Source organism: Chelonia mydas, chromosome 7 (genome assembly GCF_015237465.2).
Source record: "Chelonia mydas isolate rCheMyd1 chromosome 7, rCheMyd1.pri.v2, whole genome shotgun sequence".
NCBI lineage: Eukaryota > Metazoa > Chordata > Testudines > Cheloniidae > Chelonia > Chelonia mydas.
In genome coordinates, this window is record NC_057853.1 from 90,591,934 (window position 1) to 90,618,329 (window position 26,396).

At 42.6% G+C, this 26,396-nt stretch overlaps 1 protein-coding gene across 3 annotated transcripts in view; it reads left to right on the forward strand.

Moving 5' to 3' along the window:
• The first annotated feature begins 247 nt into the window (after nucleotides 1-247).
• The window catches only part of PCGF5 (polycomb group ring finger 5), a 117,035-nt gene continuing 90,886 nt past the window's right edge, over nucleotides 248-26,396 (forward strand). The window contains exons 1-2 of one of the 3 annotated variants that reach the window (XM_043552359.1): nucleotides 248-609; nucleotides 19,621-19,738. The gene's annotated coding sequence lies outside the window, so the exon portion shown is untranslated. Of the gene's footprint in view, nucleotides 610-17,995; nucleotides 19,204-19,620; nucleotides 19,739-26,396 lie in introns of those variants that run through there. The other 2 variants (XM_037905809.2, XM_043552357.1) reach the window with 2 other exon arrangements.

The window sequence follows — 26,396 nt, forward strand, 5'->3', positions numbered from 1 at the left end:
TGCTCTCAGCACCCCCCCCCCCTTCTCCTCGCCGCCAGCACGCGCAGCCTTCTCCCCATTCCCCGCCCCGCCCCGCCCCGCGCTGCTCCGGGCCCGGGGCGCCTCAGCCAGGCAGCTGGCCGGGTAAGGGCGGCAGCAGCGCTGCTGGGGCTTCCCTGCGCTACTGGGCCTGTGCAGCGGCGGTGCACACGCTCATCGGGGCCCCAGCGGCCGGGCGCCTGGGCATCTGCGGCGCCGGGGAGGGCAGCTCCTGAGGCGGGGCGGGGCGGTTCGAGTGGTCCCCGGCCCCGCTCCGCAGCCCCGACCGGCCGGGGCCAGCGCCAGGGAGCGGCGGCGTGGCTCGCAGGGCAGGCGGGCGGCGACAGGCTGTGCCCCACTTTGTGTCCAATCAGAGCGTGCGGGGTGCGCGCGGAACAGGGCAGCAATGCGTAAACAAGCCCGGGAAACTCCTCCGCCCCCCGCGCCGCTCCCTCGCACTCCGCTCCGCCGTGCTCTCCCCCGGCTGGCTCCCGCAGCCGCCTCCTCCCCCGCCCGCCCGCTCCGGAGCGCCCTACCGTTACCTGCCGCCCGCCCGCGCTCCCCCCCCAGCTCAGGGCCTCTTGAGGGAAGGTAAGGGACCCGCACGCCCGAGCAGGGGGCTGGGGAGCCCGGTTCTGGGGCGCAGGGGGGCGAGCAGGTGTCGTAACAAGTTGCTTAACGTGACATTGCTGTTGAATCATATTGCAGGGAAGAGCAGCAGCGAGGCAGGAGGGAGGTGACGGGCTCCAAGGGACTGGAGCAGAGAGCCACAGAGTAACTTTCTCCCTTATTTCCCTTTAATTAGAGAGCCTGTTTCAGTGCGGGCAGAGGCTGAGCGAGCTGAGATGTCTGGCTGGAGAGAGGGGGAGAGAGAGAGAGACCCTGAAATGTGTTTGGAAGAAGCTGCTGCAGTTTGTGATGCTTGTAGCTGGGGACTGAGAGCAGCAGCAGCACATTCGCTGTTGGGTAACAAGCAGGTTTGCATTTGGCTGCTGCGTGTGCTTCCACCAAGGATTTTCCTAGCAAAAGAGCCTGGGTGGCTAGTTAGTGAGCAATAGGTTCTGGTTCAGACCATCTGTTTCTAGGGTAATTATCTCTAGTTAATGCTCCATGGCAGCGTCGTTGGCTTCCGTTTTGATTAGGTTGGATTATTATATAAGGAGGAGAGACAGAAGTCCTCTGTTGCATAGAGAGCTACTCCTGTGCATTTCTCTCCCCAAGTAGTTGGGGATAGAGGGACTAGTCATGGCCCAAAGGATGTAGCCAGTGCAGAACTGGCAGACACACCTGTCTGAGCCCCCAGGCAAAACTGATGAGCTATTTTTATGCATACTGTTGGGTGTGTTTTCCAATGGTTGTGGTGGAAGTGAAATACAGCCCTTTGTATTTCCTCATTGCACGTTTTCTTCCTCTTACTCTGCATATTTCTCACTTTAAAAAATAAATGTTTGAGCAAAAAAGTTTAAGAACTTGTTTTTTGCTTTATTATTGAGCATGTTTAGTATGTTAGTATGATCTGGAGATGACTGAATGAATCATCTCTATGGAATAAAGGCTGGTGAATCATCTTTCTCACACACGTGTGTGCATGCATACACACAAAATACATTGTTGTTGACAGTGAAGGATCAGTGTCAGTGTCTGAAACAGTGGGAGGGGGATAGGATGTACTTTGCACTCAAAAACCCACCCCGGTTTCCTGAGGCTAGTTCATGAGCTGAGAAAGTCTTGCGACACTAAACTGTTATTTTTCTTGGCACGGTCAGAAGAGAGTGGTAACCTGTGCCTTTAGGAACTAACCAACCCTTTGATTTCCTTACTATCTTAAATGATATTAAGGTTGCCAATATCTCATCATTAATATTTGGGGTGCAGGACAGGAAGCAGTATATTTTAAATCAGATTTGAACAGGGAAAAATATGAAATTGTATAGTTATATATCTGTAAAACATAGGCCAAGGACATTCTTTGTTAAATACAAAGGTTTTTAAAAGGGTTTTGGTTGTAGGCCAAAATAATTGACCTATTTCAAAATAAAAGTTTGTTCCAAGCATTCTGTATTTTGGGGAAAAGCTGAGCCAATTTACTCAATAAATGTGCTACAGTTGCACTCTTACATAAACTACAGTCTGATCCTGCTCCCTTTAAAGTTGATGGCCACTGAGTCCACTGAGACTATTACTGGGTCCTTAGTATACAGCTTCTCTCTGGAATGCGATTTGCATACCTTCCACTTTTCCTGGACTTCTGTCTCCTGTCTTCTTGTATGGAGGCGGTAACATGAAATTTACAGTTCCTCTCCTTCCCTGTGGTGCCAACTTGCATTCAAGAATGAAGCAGCCAAGTATAGCAGGGGAAAATGCTGTACAGGTGAGTCGCATCATACACGCATTTAACTTATGCAAATTCAACTATACGCACTCGGCAAAAAAGAAAAGAAAAATAACAAGATACCTGTAAATAGTGCAGGCGATTCCGCCCACCATTCCACTCGATGACCGTATGCCCCGGAGTGAGCGTGAGATGGGAGACGTGAATCTGTTGTTCCCTCAGTTGGTCTCAGTTCCCGCATGCCTCTCATAGTGTGAGCATCTCGCCGTGCTGAGTGTGATTCTAGGCTTTAAAGATACTGTACGTATTTTTCATACAACATGGCCGCTAAACACGAGCCAACTACTTCATCTGGTGCTCAACCGAAGAAACAGCAATCTGTTCCAACGCTGGAGGAAAAACTGGCTGTGTTGAACTTATTGAGAGTAGATATGTCGGTCTCCAACGTGGCGCTTAAATATGGCCACAACGAATCTAGCATCCGTGCCATCAAGATTTGAGAGAGAGAAATTCGTCAAGCCGTGGCATCAAGTGCTCCAATAACTGCTAAGGTGATGAGCCAGGTGCGTGATAAGACTTTAGTGAAGACTGAAAAGGCATTAAACTTATGGCTGGAAGATGTGAACTGTAAATGCGTGCCTATCGATGGCAACACCTTGTGAGAAAAGGCTCTTAGCTTCTATGCGCTGTTCAAACCTCCCGCCGAAGAGGGACAGCCTTCTGATGAGAAGGAATTCAAAGCCAGCCAAGATTGGCTTAACAGTTTTAGGAACCGCTTCAACCTCAAAAATGTGCAGACTACTGGTGAAGCTGCATCTGCCAATGAAGAGGCAGCAAAAGCCTACTCCAAACAATTAAAGAAAATCGTAGAAGAAAAGGGCTATCTTCTGGAACAAGTTTTTAATGCTTACAAGACTGGGCTGTTCTGGAAAAAAATGCCCAACCGCACTTACACTTTGAAATCAGAAAGACAAGCCCCTGGCTTCAGAGCAGCTAAAGACAGTGTAACCGTGTTGTTTTGTGGTAATGTGGCTGAGCATTTAATAAAGCCGGGCTTGTTCTACAGGGCTGCAAATCCCTGTGCCCTAAAAGGCAAGAACAAAAATCTCCTGCCTGTGTTCTGGCAATCAAATAAAAAGGCTTGGGTGACAGCAGCATTATTTCTGAATTGGTTCCACAAGTGTTTTATTCAGGAGGTCAAGCGGTACCTTGTAGAGAAAGGACTTGACTTTAAAGTGTTGCTGATCATAGACAATGCTCCTCGCCACCCTGCGGCACTCTGGTTTGCGCATAACGACACTGAAGTCCTCTTTCTCCCCCCCCACCCCATACCACCTCAAACCTCTCAACCAAGGCGTGATTTGCTGTTTCAAGGCCACATACACGAGGCTTACGTTCTCACGGATACGTAGCGCTATGGATGCTGATCCCAATCTTAATGTGATGGAGTGTTGGAAGTCCTTCAACATTGCCGATTGCATCCATTGCCTGTTTAATATAAGTGATGCAATCAAGCCTAAAACAGTCAATGCATGTTGGCGAAACCAATAGAAAGAATGTGTGAATGATTTTAAGGGTTTCCCAACCATTGACAAAGAAGTGAAATGCATTGTTCAGGTGACCAGACAAGTGGGTGGTGATGGCTTCGTCGACATCCTTGAGGAAGAAATTGAAGAATTATTTGAGAGCCGTAGAGAAACATTGACTAACGAAGAGTTACAGGAACTGATAAAATCATCTACAGAAGATGATGATGACTAACAGGAAGAGCCAGCAAGCTGGAATCTTCATAAATTTGCTGAAATGTTCCAAGCAGCGAAACACTTGAATGATTTAATTTCTGAATACGATCCCTCAAAATCACACGTAGTATTATGGACAATTTGAGCGAACGAAGCCTCAAAATCACACGTAGTATTATGGACAATTTGAGACTGTATCAAGAAATGTTTGAGCAGCTCAAGAGACAACAGCGACAGTTGACGATCACCATGTTTTTCAAGGAAAAACAACCAGCAGCAGATGAGCCTACGCAATCAACTTCTCGAGCTGAACCAGAGCCAACCACTTCGTCTACGACTAGCTCTCCATCACCCAAGCTGTCCGTCACCTGGATCGACATCACGCCCTGATGACCCTTGTAATTACCCCTCTGTAATTAAAAATACAGTACTGTAAAATTATATTTTGCATATGTACTCTTTTTATTATATACATTTATACATATTATTGTACAGGGTTGTTTACACAAAACCATGTACAGTATACTGTGTTTTATGGGCGATTTAAGGGATTTTCAAGGGTAATTTGACTATACACGATTCTTGCCTTACGTGCTGACTTTAGAACCTAACCCCTGCGTAAGATGCAACTCCACTGTACACATTCAGGCACCTGCAATACAAAAACGTAAGTATTGTGTCAAGTGGGGGGTGTGTGTATGTTTCTGTGTGTGTCCATATGACAGTTTCTATTTAAACCCCCACCCTCTTGTCTGGTCGTTGTACATCCTTTATTTCTACGACCTTACCAAATTCATGGTCCATTTTGGTCAATTTCACTGTCATAGGATTTTTAAAATCCTATAAACTTCATGATTTCAGATATTTAAATCTCAGATTTCATGGTGGTGTAACTGTAGGGGTCCTGACTCAAAATGGGACTGGGGGGGTCGCAAAGTTATCGTAGGGAGGTTGCCGTATTACCACCCTTACTTCTGTGCTGCTGCTGACAGCAGCGCTGCCTTCTTCATAGCTGGGTAGTGGAGAGCGGTGGCGGGTGGCTGGAAGCCCAGCTCTGAAGGCTGCACTGCCAACAGCAGCAGTGCAGAAGTAAGGATAGCATGGTATTGTATTGCCTCCCTTACTTCTGTGCTGTTGCTTTCAGAGCTGGGCCTTCAGCCAGCAGCTTCCACTCTTATGCCACACAGCTCTGAAGGCAGCATCGCAGAAGTAAGGGTGGCATGGTATGGTATTGGCACTCTTACTTCTGCGCTGCTGCTGGCGGGGCGCTGCCTTCAAAGCTGGGTGCCCAGCCAGCAGCTGCCACTCTCTGGCCACCTAGCTCTGAAGGCAGCACAGGAGCAAGGGTGGCAATACCGTGACCCCCCTGCCCCCCAAAAAACTTTCTGACCCCCCCCCCCGCCCCCCGTAGCCACTTTTTGAAAAATGCTGGTCTTCCCTGTGAAATATGTATGTATAGGGTAAAAGTACACAAAAGACCAGATTTCATAGTCCTTGACACATTTTTCACAGCTATGAATTTGGAAGGGCCCTACTTATCTCTAAAGGGCTGAGCTCCATATCTGCAGATCTTCTCCAGAAGAGGGCAGGAAAGCAAACGTTCATGGACAGGGTTGCTGTTAGTGTCTCCTACATTACTGTTAGGATAGAGGGGGCATGCCATCTTCTGTGTTCAGACAGAGGTGAACACACTGGCACTTCATAGATAATTCTATATCAACAAATAGTGTAGTTGTTGGATGTAAAAAGACTAGATTAATTCAGTGTTCACTCTAATCATTTTAACACTCAAAACTCAGGAAGTTCAGGAGTTAACAAGGGTTAGTCTGCATAGCGGTGGTAGCTCAGCAATACTGGACACACTAAACAACAGGAGGTATATTTAAATGAATAAAATATTCATCAGAAATAGGTGTGCAATATGGCCAAGTTAACACAGAAGTGGAAAATTTAGTTTGATATGTTTAAATTACCAACATTAACGCTGCATTAATGTTTCTTTCATTTAATTTTCTTTAAAACATCGACAAACAGACAAAAAGAAGAAAATCCATATTTTATTTGGGTACTATTTAGCACAAAAGTGGAACTGCACTAAGAAAACTAGCAGTAAAGCAGTATAAAAGGACTATCTGCTCCACTTTTTTCTTCTGAGTTCTGTGTGTGCCGTGGGATTCAAAGTAAAATTGAGAGAGTGTAAATTTCATTTCATTGTAAAATACACAGAATAAAGTGAGGTGGAATGGCAGGGTGCCAAATTCATGGGTGGGTTTAAGGAAGATAGAGCATAACGCTCTTTTTTGGATTGGTAGGCAGATTGCTATATTCTACATACCAGAACCCAAAGAACAATGAGGGTAAAGTGGTGTGAGAAAGCAGATAAAAGGGGAGTGTCAGATTAACTTTGAATCCTGTTGCTTTTATTGTCTTATATCAGGGAAGCATAGTTTTCAATAGGATACACACTGTGATATTCCAAACCTTAAACCAACCCCATCCCTCCCCATTTTTTTAAAAGAAATGTTGAGTATGAAGTCTGAAGTATTAAATCTTGCTTATGAGGTATCAAATGTTCCCACTTGCTTCACAGACTCTGTGCCATTGATGGTTCATGCCAGCAGCACCTTCATGTAAATCTCTTCCAGCTACCTGAAACTGGAAATGAGTAGTCAGCCTCCCAACTGGAAAAAATTAACAAGACACTTACCTCACCCCCGTTCCTGCTTTAGAGATCCTTGCTAGATACCTGCAGTGATCCAAAGCAGAGTTCAGACTAGTGTGACTAGACAGCAACACAACCGGAGGCAAAACTGGGAAAAATACAATATTTCCTTTAACATCTATAGAAAAAATTCTCCACAGAACACACACTAGTCTGTGGACTGTTTGTCCACAAACTCCTTAAATGAAGATACTTGTTGCCAGTTCCTACATGTTGTGCAAGGTAATAATTATATCTAAAATAGGTTTAATTTCTTTTGCTAGTTACAAATATAAATCAAAATATAATGGAGAGTAGGGCCAGAAAAGACCACTGTGTAACAGAATCTTCCACCTTCCATTCTCCATTCACTCCATCATTCCTGTTAATGCCTTATCTAACCTGTTCTTGAATCTCTGTGGTATTGGTGCCTTGACCATTTCCCTTGATAGTCTAGTTCTCTATTGTACCTTTTCTTAACTATTTTTTCAGTCACTGTAGTGGTCATGAAAAGTGCCAGCTTGACAGCCTTTGAGGCTGAAGCCCTTTATCAACAGAAGAGGTATAGCACAGGCAGCAACCTCAGTCATGTGGCAAGACAACCTTTAAGTGCACGTATTGGGAGGAGTGGTGTTTCAATCTCCATTCTTTGTTCTCTCTATGAAAACTGGCTATAAAGGTACCTTTGTGGTGGTTTTGTGATATGCAGGATACATATTCTCACTTGTCAAGGAGGGACTGAACTATTGCCGCCACCATCTCTTTTTACGTATAAAACACTGAACAGTCCTCATATGGTAACAATTTATAGTGATGACTGACCATGTTCACATTTGATCCGGTAACCTAAAGGTGAAATGCTCATTTCCCATTACTAACTGCCAAATCCATCCAGTCCCCAAGAACTTTCCTAACAGCTACCCACCTTTTTGTTCCTTAGGGTTAGGACATTACTGCTTGTTCTGTCATCTTCTGAGATTAAATAATTTTCTTCCTTTATGCCATTACCTTAAATGTATGTATTTGTAAACTGGGAGTGCTTTTGCTGGGTTGATGTATGACATACAAATGGAAACAAACTGGTTATTTTAAACAAAGAAAATAGGAGAGAGGAAAAAAGTTAACCCCTCAGCCCTTGAAGATGTTTGGATACCACAGTCCATTTGCATGAGTGTTGCAGCTCCATGTTTGCACTGTAGGCTTATTCTGCTTGGTGCCAAGTGAGAAAGAGAGGTTTTTTTTTAAATGGGCTTCCTCAGGCTTAGTGTAGAGTTGCATAAGCTATACAGTTATTTTTAACTGATTGGAGCTCAGTAGAAAGTTCATATCATTTAGTTCTTAAATGTTAATTTAATTTGAACGAACCTCTTAAATTTCTTTATCTTCAGTTCCATCTCTCTGGACTGGAGGCTTTCTCTCTTTCCAACAAATAGATATTGGCAGTTTCCAGGCAAATTTGCACTGACTGACACCCTATGCCTGTGTACTGATGTCAATGGCATTTACAGAGTATAATTCACTGCAGAATTTTGCCCTTCAAATGTCCTTAATGTTCTGTTCTCCACTCATTCAGCCAGTGTGGCCTCTCCTGCACCGTGTACTGCAAGAAGCACTGGAAGACACATTGAACTGCACTTGCAAGCAGTTTTCTTAGTTCTTTGTCCAGCAATTTGTTTTTCATCAAGAACTTTTCAATGAGGAATATTAAGGACAGAAGGGAATAGAAATGTTCTTGTTTCAAACCACTATATTGTGACCTTTTTGCCTGAAGTACAATGATAATCTTATTTGCCCAAAAGGCACTACTGAGGAGACTCAAGGAGAAAAGGCCTTCCTCTCAGAGGGGCTTAAAAATTGTATATGGAAATTGCTGGGAGTTGTTCAACTCTCAAAGAGTACTGAAGCCTCAGTATTGTTTCCTAATTCACTTATACTCTGTAGTGCACACCAATAATCTGTTCACCCTGATATATATTTTTTTAATTGTTGGCCACCCATATGGCTTTTTCTAACAACTTTTCAGTTTGTCATTTAGGTGATGCTGTAATATAAATGTTTAAAAGTGATTCTAGGTTTAGGAATTTGCCCAAGTCTTCTCAAAACAAAATATAAAAACCCCACAACATTTTACTGCAGGGATAAGAGTGTTCTCCCCAAGCACCAGAGCATTATAAAAGACAAATAGTCAATAATAAGAATGAAAACAAGTAAGCCTAAATTTTGCCCTTGGTGACTCCTGTGAAGCTCCAACAACTACAAGGGCAAGTGCACAGGAGTCACTGATGTCAAAATTAAACCCTAAGAAAATTAAAATTTGAACTTTGTTTAAAAACCAAAACGAGTTTCTGTGGACAAAATGTCCTGCGCTACTCTGACTGGGATTTGGGATATGTTGACTATGAAAAAAGGCTATATAAAACCAAATACTGTGGTATGACTACATTGTAGAGAGACAATTTATCTTCATATTATACTTATAAGGGTGATTTTTTATTGGTACTACTCTGAAGGATAGGAAATATGTGAATTTACAATATAGTGATACATATTACATTTATATATCTTTAAATTATTGCAATTCTTGGGTCAGTTTTCAGGACTAGAAGAGTTGCCTACTGGAATAGTTTAGGCTGTAACTTGCTGTTTCCAGTCTTTCAAGAGTAATGTATTCCCTGCACATGTTGTTCTGTAACAGAAAACAAAACCTCTCCCCCACCACCAATTTACTTTGCAGTAAAAGTGAACAACTTGGTGTCTGAACATATAGATGAGTAACTCTCTCATACAAAGATATAAAGCCATTGAGGGTTTCTGGTGATATCATTAAGCAGAACATAAGTGATTTCTCTTTAGAATTTTAAGATGGTGTATTCTTGTATACATTATTTTTAATATAAAAGATTACGTTTTTTTTAGAAAATGTCTTTGCATTCCGTGTAGAAAAGAAGCAAGTTGGTTTCAATACACATGCAATCAGTATAGTTAATAGGGGTGTGTGATGTGGTATACCCATATTAATTACATTTATATTTTGGTGGCCTGTGGGAATAGCATGTTGGACTCAATTCTGTTCCCAGTGGGACTATTCATGTGAGTAAGGGCTGTGGAACTTGGACTTATATAAGAAATGAAACTAGGATGTTACAAATATTTTATCCCAGTAGTTTTCTAGCATTTCATCCTGTGGACCATCTTGTGAAAAAGACCCTCTTATGGAACCATCTCCCCTTTCCACCTTCCCCAGTCACCCACTTCTTGGTTCTCAAAATATTTTGTTCTGCTGACCATGAGCAAAAATTCCATGGACAACTGGTGGTCCATAGGTCAGAGTTTGAGAACCATTGTTCTATTCACATATATAAATAATACCTGCAGTTGGAAGTCACGTGTATGTAATTGATTATATTTATTATTATTATTATTATTTGATATTGTGGTAGGGCATAGTAACCTTGGTCAGGATCAAGACTTTATTAAGAACTGGAATTTCCCAAGCAGTAGTGAGTATCTAAAATGACTGCTGCCATAAAAATAAAGTGTAATACTGTTCAGGTGGCATTTCAGTGCTAGTTAGCCAATGATCAGACAGCCAGATGAGTTGAGTTCTGTTTTTTATCCAGTGGGGATCGTGTTGGTGTTAAGGATGAGTAGTTGATTTACTGGAAATGAGACAAGAGGATAAGAGTCCCAGGAGTCCCTTACAGAAACATCACTAGTAGTTAATGCAGGTGTAACAACATTATTCACCAAAGAGGGAAAAACAGCATCAGAATAACATCCAGGCTCTGGTTTAATGCCAGAAAATCATAGCTGTTCTTCACAGCTAAGGATTAACTCTTGGGTATCTAGTCACAATGAAGGAACAGTTGGATCAATTGTTCTCCATGTCCACTGAAGATAAGACAAGTTGTAATGGGCTTAATTTGCAGCCTGGGAGATGTTAGGAAAAACTTTCTCATTATGTGGGTAGTTAAGATCTAGAATAGGTTTCCCAAGGAAGTTGTGGAATCCCTATCACTGGAGGTTTCTAAGGTTAGACAAATACCTTTGAGGGATGATCTAAGTTTACTTTGTCCTGCCCACATTGCAGGGGGCTGGACTCAATGAGGTCCCTTCCAGCCTACATTTCTGTGAAAGTTAGGAATATTTCTTGCTTTCATGATTTTATGGAATTTATTTCCTTTAATTATGTAAACAAGCACCTGTGGTAGCTGAATGGCAATAGGCACATTATATTTTAATAAAACAAAGAGTAACCTGACTAGATATTGCTTAATTTATGGTTTCCCTTCTTGAGAATTGATTTTGCAGGCTTGCAAGATCAGACTGATAGTTTTGATTTTTTTTTAATCTTAACTTTTTGTTTCAGTAAGATTTAGATGAGCTTTCTCCCCCCTTCCCACATGTGCCCAAATTTTCAAGTGTGTGTTTGCAGTGACCAATGCACGTGCATTTACACATGCACATGCATTTGAAATAACATACACATACACAAGTGCAATGCCTGATGTCCTATGTGCGTGTGCATTTGAATTCCCTTACTGATGTGTGCACTTTTCTGTGTATGATCTTTTGAAAATTTGGATCATAATTTGTATTTGTTACAACACTGAATAAGATGCAAAATTTTCCATTGGTTTCACAAGAGATTTTCCATTGAATTCAGAGAGGCTGGATTTTAGCAATTTTTATTGGTTTCAATGGGGCTTTTCTATAACATCTGGCTTTGCTCAAAATTTCAAGAGTAAGTTTCCTTTCAAACTGATGGTGCCTTCCTATTGAATCTGTTCTGGTATCCCAGAACAAAAGAAAATCTGAGTTAGCTCTGTTCATTCAAACCAAGGTGAATTTTGCATGTTAGAACTTGTGCCAGTTTCTTTTTTACTCAGGATTGTTTATTGCTCCAACCCTACCCCCTTCACGCAACCTGGGAGAACCAGCTTCCTTTAGCCTGGTCATATGCTCTTTAGAGCAGGGGTAGCCAATAAGCGGACCAGGGGCCAAATCTAGACCACCAGATGCCTTTGAACTGACCTCAAAATCTATTTATTTAGTTATTATATCATTTTTTATTATTATTATTATTTTCTCTGGAGTCTGGACCTTGACTAGACCTTGTCCAAGAAATTTGGACCTTGACAAAAAATAATTGATTACCCCTGCTTTAGAGTAACCATTGTTCTAGCAACTTAGAGGCATTCAGCGTTAATGACTTCTTGATTGTCCTGAAGCAGCTTCCAGATAGGGTTTGTGAGAGACATGACCAGTCTTTGCTAACAAGTGGCTGATTCAGTACACACTGAGGATCACTTTATATACATAGTGTTAATAAAATCAATCCGAATACATAAGTTTTACATAGACCGATGCCCTAAACTGTCACATATGTGATACCGCCCCTCTCTGAGGTGTGATTATTTCACTGATGATACATATTGATTCATTTTTGGTGGTGTTCTGCTGGGGTGAGTCTAATTTTTCTTGAGTTCTGGTGTGACAAGCACATTTTCCTGTAGTTGTGGATGAGGCATATGGGAAATTGATCGTGTCTTTCATTAGCTGGAGTGTTCCTCAGTAACTTGATGTTCTTCATTGGCGAGATTTCCTTTGTGGCCATTCTAATCACAAATATTACAGAAGAGCAAAAGAGGGTGATCTAGAGAAACATTACACAGAACGATAGTGAAAGAAGCCAGATCCATCAACATGACACTCAGGAGCCTGAAGAGACCAGGGCAAGAGCAAAATAAGTGGCAGAAATCGGTGGACACCCTCCACACCTGAAGTGGTGGGAGGATAAATTAAAAAGAAAGATGTATATGTTTGTATAGATGAACCACCAGCCTGTTAACTAGTGTTTCTATAGCCGGTCCCACACCACAGGAAAAAGAGAACTGTGTACTCAAAGTGATCCATATTCTAGGGAAATCAGAACACTATTAGATCCATTATAATATTAATTAAATAAGGCTACTCCCATCTTTTCATGTACTCTTTCTCTGTGTGTGTGTGTGTGTGTGTGTGTGTGTGTGTGTGTGTGTGTATATATCTGCCTACTGTATTTTTCACTCCATGCATCTGATGAAGTGGGTTTTAGCCCACGAAAGCTTATGCCCAAATACATTTGTTAGTCTCTAAGGTGCCACGAGTACTCCTTGTTGTTTCTGCAATCATACTGGTTTACTATTCTTTGCACGAAGATTCAATAGTAAATTAGTGGGGGTTTTCTATCATGTTTTAAGTGTTTGCCAAAGTCTTTTTGAGCCTCTAATATAGCTCCATAAGGGGAATCAAACTTATTTGTATAGATCCTCAATTCTCCATGTTCCCTCAAAGATGAGGTAATCTGAAGAATCAATCCTTACTATCTCCCAAAGATAGGGTTGCCAACAATCTCGGATTAGCCGGGAGTCTACCGGAATTGGCATCAATCTCCTGGTGACTATTGAAAGCAATCTGGGAGATTTTACTAGGCCACTAAAAGTCTGGTCCCTACTTGCCCTGGCTCCACGCCGCTCCTGGAAGCGGCCAATCTGGCTGCTAGGTGCAAGGGCGGCCAGGGGGTCTTTGCGTGCTGCCCCTGCCCCGATTGCCATCTCCACAGCTCCCATTGGCCAGGAACCACAGCCAATGGGAGCTGCGGAGACGGTGCCTGCAAGCAGGGGCAGCACACAGAGCCACCTGGCTGCTCCTGAGCCTAGGAACCAGACTGGCCACTTCCAGGAGCCGCCCAAGGTAAGCACCGCCTGGCCGGAGCCTGCACCTCAAACCAGACATGCCAAACCCATGAAAAAAACACAGAAATTGCACTTGTTTTTGGCTTAATTGGCTTGTTGGCTAGTTTTTGGCTTGTAGCTTGTTGCTGCTTTTTTTTTTTTTTTATCAGCTCCCGGGAAGCAGGGGCAAGGGGCGGAGAGAGTCAGGGATACACAGCAGGCCCACCACAGTCCCAGACTGCATGCCAGGGGGATCTAGTCACATAGAATTTAGGGGTTGTTAGGGATTGGCTTATTTTGGCCTTGTTTTGAAATGGGATTAGCTTGATTTTTGGCTTATTGTGAAAGTTGGGGTGCTTATTTACTGCATGAAAACTGGCAACTGTTCCCCAAACCCCTTGCCCCAGCTCTGAGTCCCTCCCGCACCTCAACCCCCTGCCCCATTCCCTCTTGCACCCCAACCTCCTGCTCCAGCCCGGAGACCCATCCTGCACCCCAAACCCCTCATCCATGGCCCCACCCCAGAGCCTACACCCCCCCCCCGCACCCCAAACCCCTGTCCCTGCCCTGAGCTCTCCCACACTCTGAACCCCTTGTTCCCAGCGCGGAGCCTGTTCCTGCCTCTGCCAAAGAAGTACTAGGTGATGATGGGCAAGTCCTCAAGGAATCAATTCTGAAGCACTTAGACGAGAGGAAAGTGATCAGGAATAGTCAGCATGGATTCACCAAGGGAAAGTCATGCCTGACTAATCTAATTGCCTTCTATGATGAGATAACTGGTTCTGTGGATGAAGGGAAAGCAGTGGACGTGTTATTCCTCGACTTTAGCAAAGCTTTTGACATGGTCTCCCACAGTATTCTTGTCAGCAAGTTAAAGAAGTATGGGCTGGATGGATGCACTACAAGGTGGGTAGAAAATTGGCTAGATTGTCGGGCTCAACGGGTAGTGATCAATGGCTCCATGTCTAGTTGGCAGCCGGTATCTAGCGGAGTGCCCCAAGGGTCGGTCCTGGGGCCAGTTTTGTTCAATATCTTCATTAATGATCTGGAGGATGGTGTGGATTGCACCCTCAGCAAGTTTGCGGATGACACTAAACTGGGAGGAGTGGTAGATACGCTGGAGGGTAGAGATAGGATACAGAGGGACCTAGACAAATTGGAGGATTGGGCCAAAAGAAATCTGATGAGGTTCAACAAGGACAAGTGCAGAGTCCTGCACTTAGGACGGAAGAATCCAATGCACCGCTACAGACTAGGGACCAAATGGCTAGGCAGCAGTTCTGCAGAGAAGGACCTAGGGGTTACAGTGGACGAGAAGCTGGATATGAGTCAACAGTGTGCCCTTGTTGCCAAGAAGGCCAGTGGCATTTTGGGATGTATAAGTAGGGGCATTGCCAGCAGATAGAGGGACATGATCATTCCCCTCTATTCGACACTGGTGAGGCCTCATCTGGAGTACTGTGTCCAGTTCTGGGCCCCACACTACAAGAAGGATGTGGAGAAATTGGAGAGAGTCCAGCGAAGGGCAACAAAAATGATTAGGGGACTGGAACACATGACTTATGAGGAGAGGCTGAGGGAACTGGGATTGTTTAGTCTACGGAAGAGAAGAATGAGGGGGGATTTGATAGCTGCTTTTAACTACCTGAAAGGTGGATCCAAAGAGGATGGATCTAGACTATTCTCAGTGATAGCAGATGACAGGACAAGAAGTAATGGTCTCAAGTTGCAGTGGGGGAGATTTAGGTTGGATATTAGGAAAAACTTTTTCACTAGGAGGGTGGTGAAACACTGGAATGCGTTACCTAGGGAGGTGGTGGAATCCCCTTCCTTAGAAGTTTTTAAGGTCAGGCTTGACAAAGCCCTGGCTAGGATGATTTAGTTGGGATTGGTCCTGCTCTGGGCAGGGGGTTGGACGAGATGGCCTCCAGAGGTCCCTTCCAACTCTGTTATTCTATGATTCCATAAGTCATGTTAAGGAAAATGTTGAGTTGGCCGCTAACTGTATATTCCTGTTTCCTGGGTGCCCAATATGAGACACTTATAGCCAGGTTTGTAGAAGTGATAAGCACTCACAGCTGCCACTAAAGCCAAATGGAGCTGTACTTGGAACATAAAGAGTGCTATAATGTGCCAAGTACCCAGGGTCCAATTTTTTAGGATATCTCAAGTAGGTACCCCAAATTCATAGAATCACAGAATATCAGGGTTGGAGGGGACCTCAGGAGGTCATCTAGTCCAACCCCCTGCTCAAAGCAGGATCTAATCCCCAACTAAATCATCCCAGCCAGGGCTTTGTCAAGCCTGACCTTAAAAACTTCAAAGGAAGGAGATTCCACCACCTCCCTATGTATCACATTCCAGTGCTTCACCACCCTCCTAGTGAAAAAGTTTTTCCTACTATCCAACCTAAACCTCCCCCACTGCAACTTGAGACCATTACTCCTTGTCCTGTCATCTTCTACCACTGAGAACAGTCTAGAACCATCCTCTTTGGAACCCCTTTCAGGTAGTTGAAAGCAGCTATCAAATCCCCCGTCATTCTTCTCTTCTGCTGACTAAACAATCCTAGTTCCTTCAGCCTCTCCTCATAAGTCATGTATTCCAGTCCCCTAATCATTTTTGTTGCCCTCCGCTGGACGCTTTCCAATTTTTCCATATCCTTCTTGTAGTGTGGGCCCAAAACTGGACACAGTACTCCAGATGAGGCCTCACCAATGTCGAATAGAGGGGAGCGATCGCGTCCCTCGATCTGCTGCCAGTGCCCCTACTTATACAGCCCAAAATGCCATTGGCCTTCTTGGCAACAAGGGCACACTGTTGACTCATGTCCAGCTTCTCGTCCACTATAACCCCTAGGTCCTTTTCTGCAGAACTGCTGCCTAGCCATTTGGTCCCTAGTCTGTAGCAGTGCATAGGATTCTTCCGTCCTAAGTGCAGGACTCTGCACTTGTCCTTGATGAACCTCATCAGATTTCTTTTGGCCCAATCCTCTAATTTGTCTAGGTCCCTCTGTATCCTATCTCTACCCTCCAGCGTATCTACCACTCCTCCCAGTTTAGTGTTATCTGCAAACTTGCTGAGGGTGCAGTCCATACCATCCTCCAGATCATTAATGAAGATATTGAACAAAACCAGCCCAAGGACCAACCCTGGGGGCACTCTGCTTGATACGGGCTGCCAACTAGACATGGAGCTGTTGAGCCAGACGATCTAGCCAGCTTTCTATCCACCTTATAGTCCATTCATCCAGTCCATATTTCTTTAACTTGCTGGTAAGAATACTGTGGGAGACCGTATCAAAAGCTTTGCTAAAGTCGAGGAATAACACGTCCACTGCTTTCCCCTCATCCACAGAGCCAGTTATCTCGTCATAGAAGGCAATTAGATTAGTCAGGCATGACTTTCCCTTGGTGAATCCATGCTGACTGTTCCTGATCACTTTCCTCTCCTCTAAGTGCTTCAGAATTGATTCCTTGAGGACCTGCTCCATGATTTTTCCAGGGACTGAGGTGAGGCTGACTGGCCTGTAGTTCCCCGGATCGTCCTCCTTCCCTTTTTTAAAGATGGGCACTACATTAGCCTTTTTCCAGTCGTCCGGGACCTCCCCCGGTCGCCATGAGTTTTCAAAGATAATGGCCAATGGCTCTGCAATCACATCCACCAACTCCTTTAGCACACTCAGATGCAGCACATCCGGCCCCATGGTCTTGTGCTCATCCAGCTTTTCTAAATAGTCCCGAACCACTTCTTTCTCCACAGAGGACTGGTTGCCTCCTCCCCATGCTGCAGTGCCCAGTGCAGTAGTCTGGGAACTGACCTTGTTTGTGAAGACAGAGGCAAAAAAAAGCATTGAATACATTAGCTTTTTCCATATCCTCTGTCACTAGGTTGCCTCCCTCATTCAGTAAGGGGCCCACACTTTCCTTGACTTTCTTCTTGTTGCTAACATACCTGAAGAAACCCTTCTTGTTACTCTTAACATCTCTTGCTAGCTGCAACTCCAAGTGTGATTGGGCCTTCCTGAGTTCACTCCTGCATGCCCGAGCAATATTTTTATACTCTTCCCTGGTCATCTGTCCAATCTTCCACTTCTTGTAAGCTTCTTTTTTGTTTTTAAGATGAGCAAGGATTTCACTGTTAAGCCAAGCTGGTTGCCTGCCATATTTACTATTCTTTCTACACATCGGGATGGTTTGTTCCTGTAACCTCAATAAAGATTCTTTAAAATACAGCCAGCTCTCCTGGACTCCTTTCCCCCTCCACTTATTCTGCCAGGGGATCCTGCCCATCAGTTCCCTGCGAGAGTCAAAGTCTGCTTTTCTGAAGTCCAGGGTCCGTATTCTGCTGCTGGAGAAACCTGTTGGCAATTTTGAGTTTAAATCTGTCTGTGCCTCGGTTTCCCCCATCTTTAAAATGGGGATAATAATATCACCTAATTTCACAGCATGTTCTGAAGATAAATTTATTGATGTTTGTGAAGCCTTCAGATGTTATAGCAATCAGCAACATAGTAGGAGAAAGTTTAATATTAGTATTCAGTGCAGGGTTTGGATTGTGTGCTGTAAATAAGGCCTGAGGCTGCACACTGTATGAGAAAACTAAAAAAAATTTGAATAACCACCCATTAACTGAATGGATAGGTGTTGGAAAAATATTATATGGTGATGTCAGTGAAGGCTGTATCATACATGCACACAAAGAGGATTGAATTCTTTTAACTTTCTTTGCTTGTAATTATTATTTATATTACAGTAGTGTCTTGAGACCCCCAAACTGAGGTTGGTGTTTTACAAATATAGATGAAGTTCCTGTCCCAGAGACTTTTCAGTCTAAACAAATGGGTGTGACAGACAAACTGGGATTAGGAGAGGCAACAGTAATACCACCATGTCTTTCATAGACTGGCTGGGTGTGTAATTTGTAGGTACAAAAGTACTGTGGAGGTTGTTTTTAAAAGTTGTCCCAGCTCCCCACCTTCCTAACCATTATCAGCCACCTGTGTTCCATAGCCATCACAACAGATGCCTGTGGAACTTGAGGAGGACACAGCAGTGGTGTTATGGATTAGTTTGTGGAGGGTGTTCATGCATGAGGGGTGAGAAGGCACACGTGGAAGAGTGGGATAATAGAAACAAATCCAAGATACTTCAAATTAAAGATTTTAGAAACATTTTTTTAAATATCTCAACAAACAGGATTACTCAGGCTCACTAGAGTGAGTGGGACCTACTGTATTCACCCAAACATTTCTTTAAAATATGGACTTGGGCCTTAATACAGTTTCCTATGCTTTTCTACCCAAATGGAAGACATTTCTTAGGAATCACTGAGTATCATATCAACAGGAGCTGTTTCCTGAGTGTCTGGTATGGGACAGTTTTGAAATTCAGGGAAGATCACACCTCTTTTGTATGATGTCTTCTGCAACTATTGGCGCTCTCCTTAGGTGAGAGGACAAACTGTTGGAATTAATGATGGTGACAGTTTAGCCCAATAATCAGGTGTGTCACATGACCCCATTGCTGCTATTGTGCTTTTGCTTCTTCTAGACTGGAGTAACTTTTCCCTCCTACCACAGTTGTGTATGCACTGAGGCTCATGCACGTTGTGGAGTATTGGCTGGAAGCCCTGATGCCCCTGCTTCACTCACTCTGCCATTTCTGCAGGAATGCTCCCTAGGAACTCCACCAAGTAGGTGCACATTGATTCCTGGGTCTGTACCAAATATGGAGGCAAACTTGTTCCAATGCCTAAACAATGCATGGGACCCTACCAATAGCCACCATTCTTGTTTAACTGCGTACTGAACTTCACTCAGTTAATTAAGAATGGCAGCAAATAGACTGTAGAGAATTATATTGTGATGAGTAAGCAGCATGTGCATCCATTAAATATTTTCAGTTTAAAAAAATATTTTGCTGTGTGTGCTATATATATTTTGTTCTGGTACATTCCTGTTTCAAATCTTTCATCCTTGTCCTTTCCCACTCCTGCAACTGTGGCATTTCTTTTTATTAGGGTTATTTTCAAGGTTTTATATTTCAAGGGTTTTATTTTTCATTAATCATTTTGTTCTTTTCCTTTGCATGTTTCTGGTTATCTTACAAGGATGAGGAGCTGGTGAAAACTCCAGGTAGAAGATAAATTAAGGAATCAGAAGAAACTGGAGTATACCACAAAGAAAACAAGCAAGTGTCCCGGAGCAGAATCTAGAGTACAAGTGCTGGTATGAAACTACAAATATTTTTGTTGGACTTAGGACAGTGTCTACCCTGGAAGAGAAACCTGACCTAATATAGAGCACAGTTTGTAAAACAGTTCTCCTTGGTCAACACTGACCAGGCAGAGTGTTGAAACCATCCTTACTAGAAGGACAATATTTAAATATGATTTTGGCTAACACAGTATTGCTTCTACTGCACATGGGGCCTGTTTCTCTTCAAGCTTGAAGTAATTGGTTGTATAGTGTCTTGATTCCTTATATGTAGCAATACCAGGCTATTACCTTCTAGCACTAGGTTTTGAAATGACGTTGTTAGAAATATTGACTCTGATTATTTTTTCAATAGTTGTATAACTTTTTTGGAAACTATTATCAGGCACATTGCCTTTCAAAAATCAGAACATATTGCAATAAGTACTCTGCACAAAATTGATCAGTTAAAAATTTGCTATAATTATGTATTAAATGATAATAAACAGAGGGCATTTTAAAATCATTGCATCTGTTCTTAAGTGAAGATTTAAGCAACTAAGCAGAGAGTTAAACAGCAATATTTATAATCAAATAGGATTAGTTAGGACTTGTTGAATTTTGAGTGTTTTAATATTATACAAGGGAATAGGGAGGGGGACGTATAATATTTCTTACCCTGTCTCCCCTCAATGTAAAGCCAAAAGGTAGTTGAATGATTCATTTATGACTGAAGAAGATATTGGCATACTGTATTAATCTAGATAATCCAACCTCAATTTCACATGTCAGAGTCCCTGGTCCCATGATCCCACTGAAATTACTGACAAAATTCCCACTGAATTAAGGGACCAAAGTTTGCCTTGTTATAGCAAGGTTGTGAAAAGTAAATATGTGGATTTACATGCTCTACATCTGTGAGCCCAAAATCAGCGTGAAAGGGGGGCTTTACCAATGAAATCAGATTTTGTCATAAGTATGTAAGACAACATAACAAGGAAAATATAGACAGACTCACTCACAAGGGATTTAGTAATGCTACAATTAGAAAAAGAACATTTTCATTTTTGTGACTAATTGTTGTTGTTTCCATAACTTGGCCATTTAAAGTCTCAGACTAAATCTTCGTATACTTTTACATTTCATGTTGTCTGCGTGGAGTCAATCACCCCTCCTTTGGAAACTGCTTATTTTTCAGCACTGTTTGGGGGCTGAGGAGGTTAGATCTAGATTGGAGATAAAGCTTCCTTTGGTGGTTTCAGATATTTGCTTTCTTTTTGTAATCTTTTTAATCAAAAATCTTCATAGTGTAACATTGCATGGCCTCTTGACATACTGCAGATTGTCTAGGTCCATACACCTATGCCCTTAAATAAGAACACTTATGTAGTGTCTACTGATCAAAACTGGAGTTATGCTCTTACTATCAGATGCCAAGCAGAATTCTAGCTGTGGCATTTTGTACCAGCTGAAATCTATTAATGGCATGCAGGGCAAAACAGCATAAAAGGGCTCTACAACAATAGTCTAAACAAGATGACACAAAGGTTTGAATAAAGACCTATGCGTCAGCAGAAATGAGGTGGAGATGTAATCTGGCAATATTCCTAAGGCAATATAATGGAGATTTCCATAAAACAAACATTTCATTCAAATGTTAGACGAGACTCCAGCTGAACTACTCAATTGCAAATCCTGGGGAAAAAAAGCATTATAAAAGAGATGGAGAGAAAAGACAGAATTAAGAGATGAGTGATTTTTAGCTTGTGTGTATATCCCACAAACCCTTGCATTAAGTTGTAAGAAATATCTAAATATGCCTTGACACTATTTAGGCATTCACAACAGAGATAGCAAGTAGAGTATGGGGACAAATTAAATTTAATTGTGTTCCCAGTATATAAATTAAATTAAACACCCTGGTGATAGATCAGTTCACCTAATAGTAGTATGTAAATCAAGGCAGCTGGAACGGTATAGTGGAACTCTTGAGATAATATATGTAATAGAAGAGCAGACATCATTATGAGATACAAACTGATTGTTAAGAGGAAATAGGAGCCTAATTTAGTACAGCACCATGATCCAAAGAGAGTTAGGTATGATAGATGCACTAATCATTATAGTCAGAGCCTCAAAAAATGTCCCTCTTATTTCGGGAGGTGCTGAAAATATTGAAAAGGCAATATGCTTAGCCTCTGATTGTGGGGACAGGAACTTAAATTGCTCAGCAATAATCCCTCTGACCATTTTGGGAGTAGCAAGGAAAGGCCCAGAAACTGTATGGCACTGCATGCATATTTGCAAAGGGACAGAATAAAGGCTGCACATTCAGCCTTGACTGGGTGCTTAATTAAGTGCAACCTTGACACACAGTGCTTTGCATTAATTTACCTATAATTCTCTTGAATGCTGATTATCTTAATCCAGGAAAAGTGAAGCACAAATACCTGTGTATAGAGAAAGCTGTGTTGTGTTGTTGGACAACAGAGCCAAAAGTTTCAAGACTGGTGTATCTGCTGTGGGTTATCCAATTTTTTTTTTTTTTTTAAAAGGCTTACCTAAACAAATCAAAGTTACCTTAAATGTGTGTATTTAGCTTTAAATTATCTTTCCTATCATTTCATGAGTTGAACAAATAATACCCAATGAGTTAGAAGCAAAAGATTGTCCATATCTAAATCAGCACCAGGTATTGTTTTCATATAATCTATTAGTCTCAATGTGATTTTAAGATTACAAAATAGGTATTTTTGTTGTATATGAAACTTATCTGACATTTTGGCTGGGTGTAAAATTGTTGCCTCCAATTTAAACTGTATATTGTGATTAGTAGATTAAATCTGTCCCAACTGATTTTTCATTCTAAAAAAAAAAAAAGCATGTAAAATAAGAATAGATACTGTAAAACACTGTTGTACCAATTGATAATATTTGGTAAAAAGAAGGCAAGTAAATTACAAAACATTTTTAAAAGAAAAACCCCAAGAGTTCTTCTGGAAAGATAGTTTTAATATTTTTTTTTTTTTAAGAAAGTCATGCTTCAGTGGACTCCGAGCATATATTTGAGCCTAAAGTGCCAGATCCAAGATCTAGGAAAAATAAATATCTTGTGGCTGTATATGACAGTTTTCTAAAGGCAGTGCAATTTGTACTCTTAGTAGAAGTAGAATTATCAGGTGTGTCTGAGTTCTTGGAAGACAGTTTTCAGAAAGGATATCAAGTCCCCTCCTTTTCTTTTTTTATCAGCCTCAGAATTTTAATGTTTCAGTACCTGATCAAGTTTTATTCTCCAGTAAATCAATGGACCTGATTCTCAGTAGCCAAATTATAAGTCACCTTTGTGCTCCCTTCATTCTAGGGCTGTGCAAGAAACTGCCTGGCCCCTAATATAGAGCAGCCTCAGGAGTTCTATAAATGATGCTCTGCTTTCCATGAACATCAGTGGCTATCAGACAAAGAATAGCTATCCTGTGGTGCACTCCAGCCACATCTTCAGCACACCCATGATCCACCCATAAATCAGGGGGCTGATGTAGAGCCCTTATGCTAGCTTTATATCAGCTAAGAAGGCACCCTGCATAGAGGATATTGTCAGGGGAGCATTGACTGTTTTGGCTATGGGGTTTTTTTTGGCGGGGGGGGGGGCAGGGATGTGGTTGTTCTTTGGGAGGCAGATTTTGTTTTATTTTTGTTGCTTTAATATACATGTTGCTATGTAGTTGCTAGAGAAGGCAATGTATAATAAGTGATCCTACTACAGAAATTCTTAGCTATTATAATCTAATCAGTTGCACTATTCAGAAGTGTGTGATTTTGTCTGGAGGAGTTTCAGAGAGTTTACAGTGCATGAGATTAAAAAAAAAACACAGTAAAATGCAACCAAACTAAAATATCCACCAGGGAAGGGGGGGTAATAACCTTATGGACATTGTTAGTGCTTTCTAATAAGCTGTACAGGACTCGTGCTTTGGGGATAAATGGGTTAGAACTATCCAAGATGGAGAGATACTCTCCACAGATAAAGTATTGGATGTGCATCATGATTTAGTTTTAGAGGTTTATGCCCATTCAAGAATGTTGATATATCTTGTGATTAAGAGGGTATGATGTTGCTGTACTTTGCTAGTGGATACTTTTGCAATCACCATAGTTATAGAGAACATGATGAGTGGGGGTGGGTGTTTGCAGGTGGCATTGCCCAGTACTTAGGGAGTTAGGCTCTACTCTTTCCCCTAGACCATCTTCACACCTGGTGTTAGTCTGTTGTTTATTGGGGTTTGACTCAACCCTCCAGTCAGGTTACAACTCAGTCCTCTCTCCCTCCAATCTGACATGGCCCACCTCACAAGTGTCAAATCCCAGCCAGGGTTTGCAAAAGGTATTAATCCTTTCCTTCCTTTTGTACCTCCAAGGGTGAGTCTAAAAAGGTGAGGGATTTTTTTGCCTTTCTTAATGAGGTGGAGAATTGGCAGTGGAGTCCAGGCCCTCCCACTCCACTGAAGTCCAACCTAGGGCCTATAAGTAAGGCTGGGTGTCTGTCACGGAAGTCATGGATTCCGTGACTTTCTGTGACTTGTGCAGCAGCTGGTGAGGCTCAGAGGCTGCCTGAGCTGGAGCTCCCATTGGCTGTGGTACCTGGCCAATGGGAACTGCACTTGTGGCAGGAGCAGCTCGCCCGGAGCCCCCTGGCCTTCCCTCCCCCTAGGAGCTGTGGGGGCATGCAGAGCCAGGTAGGGAGCCTATCAGCCCTGCCAACCCCCCCCCCCCCCCCCCCCCCCACCAACCCCAGCACCAGCGGGGATCCCAGGCCATGAGCTACCGCCTGTTCTTCCCCCCTCCCCCAGCACCAGTGGGGTCATGTGCTGCTGCCCAGTTCCCCTCCCTCAGCACCAGCGGGGGTCCTGGGCCCCCCCCTAGCATCAATGGCACCCCTGGACCACCACCCCCAGAGCACCCCACGCCAAAGTTTTAATTAGGGTTATATAGTAAAAGTCATGGACAGGTCACAGGCCGCGATTTTTTGTTTACTCCTATGATGTGTCCAAGACTTTTTTACTAAAAATACCCGTGACTAAAACGTAGCCTTATCTATAAGCATTACCAAATGTCTAGCACCCAGGAGTGCCTAAGGCTGCCTCCTTGGGCCACTTCCTACCACCCACTCTCTTGTCAAAGGCTTTCAGACTGTCACTAAGTCATAAGAGAAAAGGTATCAGTTGCACCTTCAGCCCTTCTGGGCTCATTAGGCAGGCTCCGGCTCCACCAGAGATGATTTCTGTAGCATCCTTCTTCAGGCACTCCCAAGGCAGGTCCTTCTTCCTGATTTGTCAGGCCAATTCTGAGCTGATTGGCTCCCTTTTAAATTCCACCTCTAGCTGGTGCATGCTCTGTAGGTCAGAGTTGCTCTTTAACCCCTTCAGTTCTAGTTCAGGGTTTATACGCCCCATCACAAGGCCACAGTGCAAAGTGATCTCTAATTTTCTGTTTCATTCTTTTCTATTGATAGGTAAGTTTAACATGTTGAACAAAGGCTCTGGGATTTACAGTATTACATAAGTAATTTGGTTTAGCTTTGAGCAAAGCAATTATATTTGTGTGGGTTTTGTTTAAATATGTGCTGTTTGCAAAAGCTGTAGCCATTATGATGAAAATCTCACGTTAGCAATTATCTGGTCTTTCGGACACGTATCTCTGTGTATATCACGATGCTCCTATATGATTCTAAATGTGACTTCTACAGGCAGCTTCTCCAGCAACACTAATCAGTGAGATATTTGAAGCATTTCTGTATCAGCTAAATGTATAGTAAAAGTAGTCTGTTCCTTTTTAACGTTAGAATTATAGTAGTAATTTCAAGCCAGTACAACAAATTTGTAACATTTTAGGGAAATAGCATGTCTTTTTTTTGATCCCAGAAGAGATTTGTTCTGAAAAGCCTCCTAATCATATGGTATAGAACTAAATACATACACTGTATCTTTCATGAATATTTAAGGAGGGAATAGTAAAATAGCATTCAGAAAGTTAATTAGTTTATGAATCTGGCCCAAATCCTGCTTGCTTTGAGGTTTGGAGTAATAGAAATGGGATGAAAAATAATATTAAAAAGTGCAAGATCGTGCATTTAGGGGCCAATAACAAGAGTTTCTGCTATAAGATGCGGTCTCATCAGTTGGAAGTGATGGAAAAGGAGAATTTTCTGTATGTATTAGTTGATTACAGGCTGACTATTAGCTACCAATGTGATGCAGCTGTGAAAAAGGCAAATGTGATCCTAGGATGTGTATGGCAAGGCAGTTCCAGTAGAGAGAGAGAGAAGTATTAATCCCATTATACAAGGCACTGGTAAGACTCATCTGGAATAGTGTGTACAATTCTGGCCACCCAGGTTCAAGAAAAATGAATGCAAAATGGACAGGTGTAGAGAAGGGCTACTAGGGTAAACAGGGAAATAGAAGGCCTGACTTTTATGAAAAGAGACTAAAAGAGTATGGCTTGTTTAGCCTAGGAAAACAAAGGCTGAGAGGGGACATGATTGTTCTTCATAAATACATCAAGAAGTAAACACCAGGAGGGTGAAGAACTATTTAAATAACAATATTGGCACAAGAACAAATGGGTATAAACTGGCCATGGATAAATTTTTAGGCTGGAAATTAGAGAAGGTTGCTAACCATCAGAGGAGTGA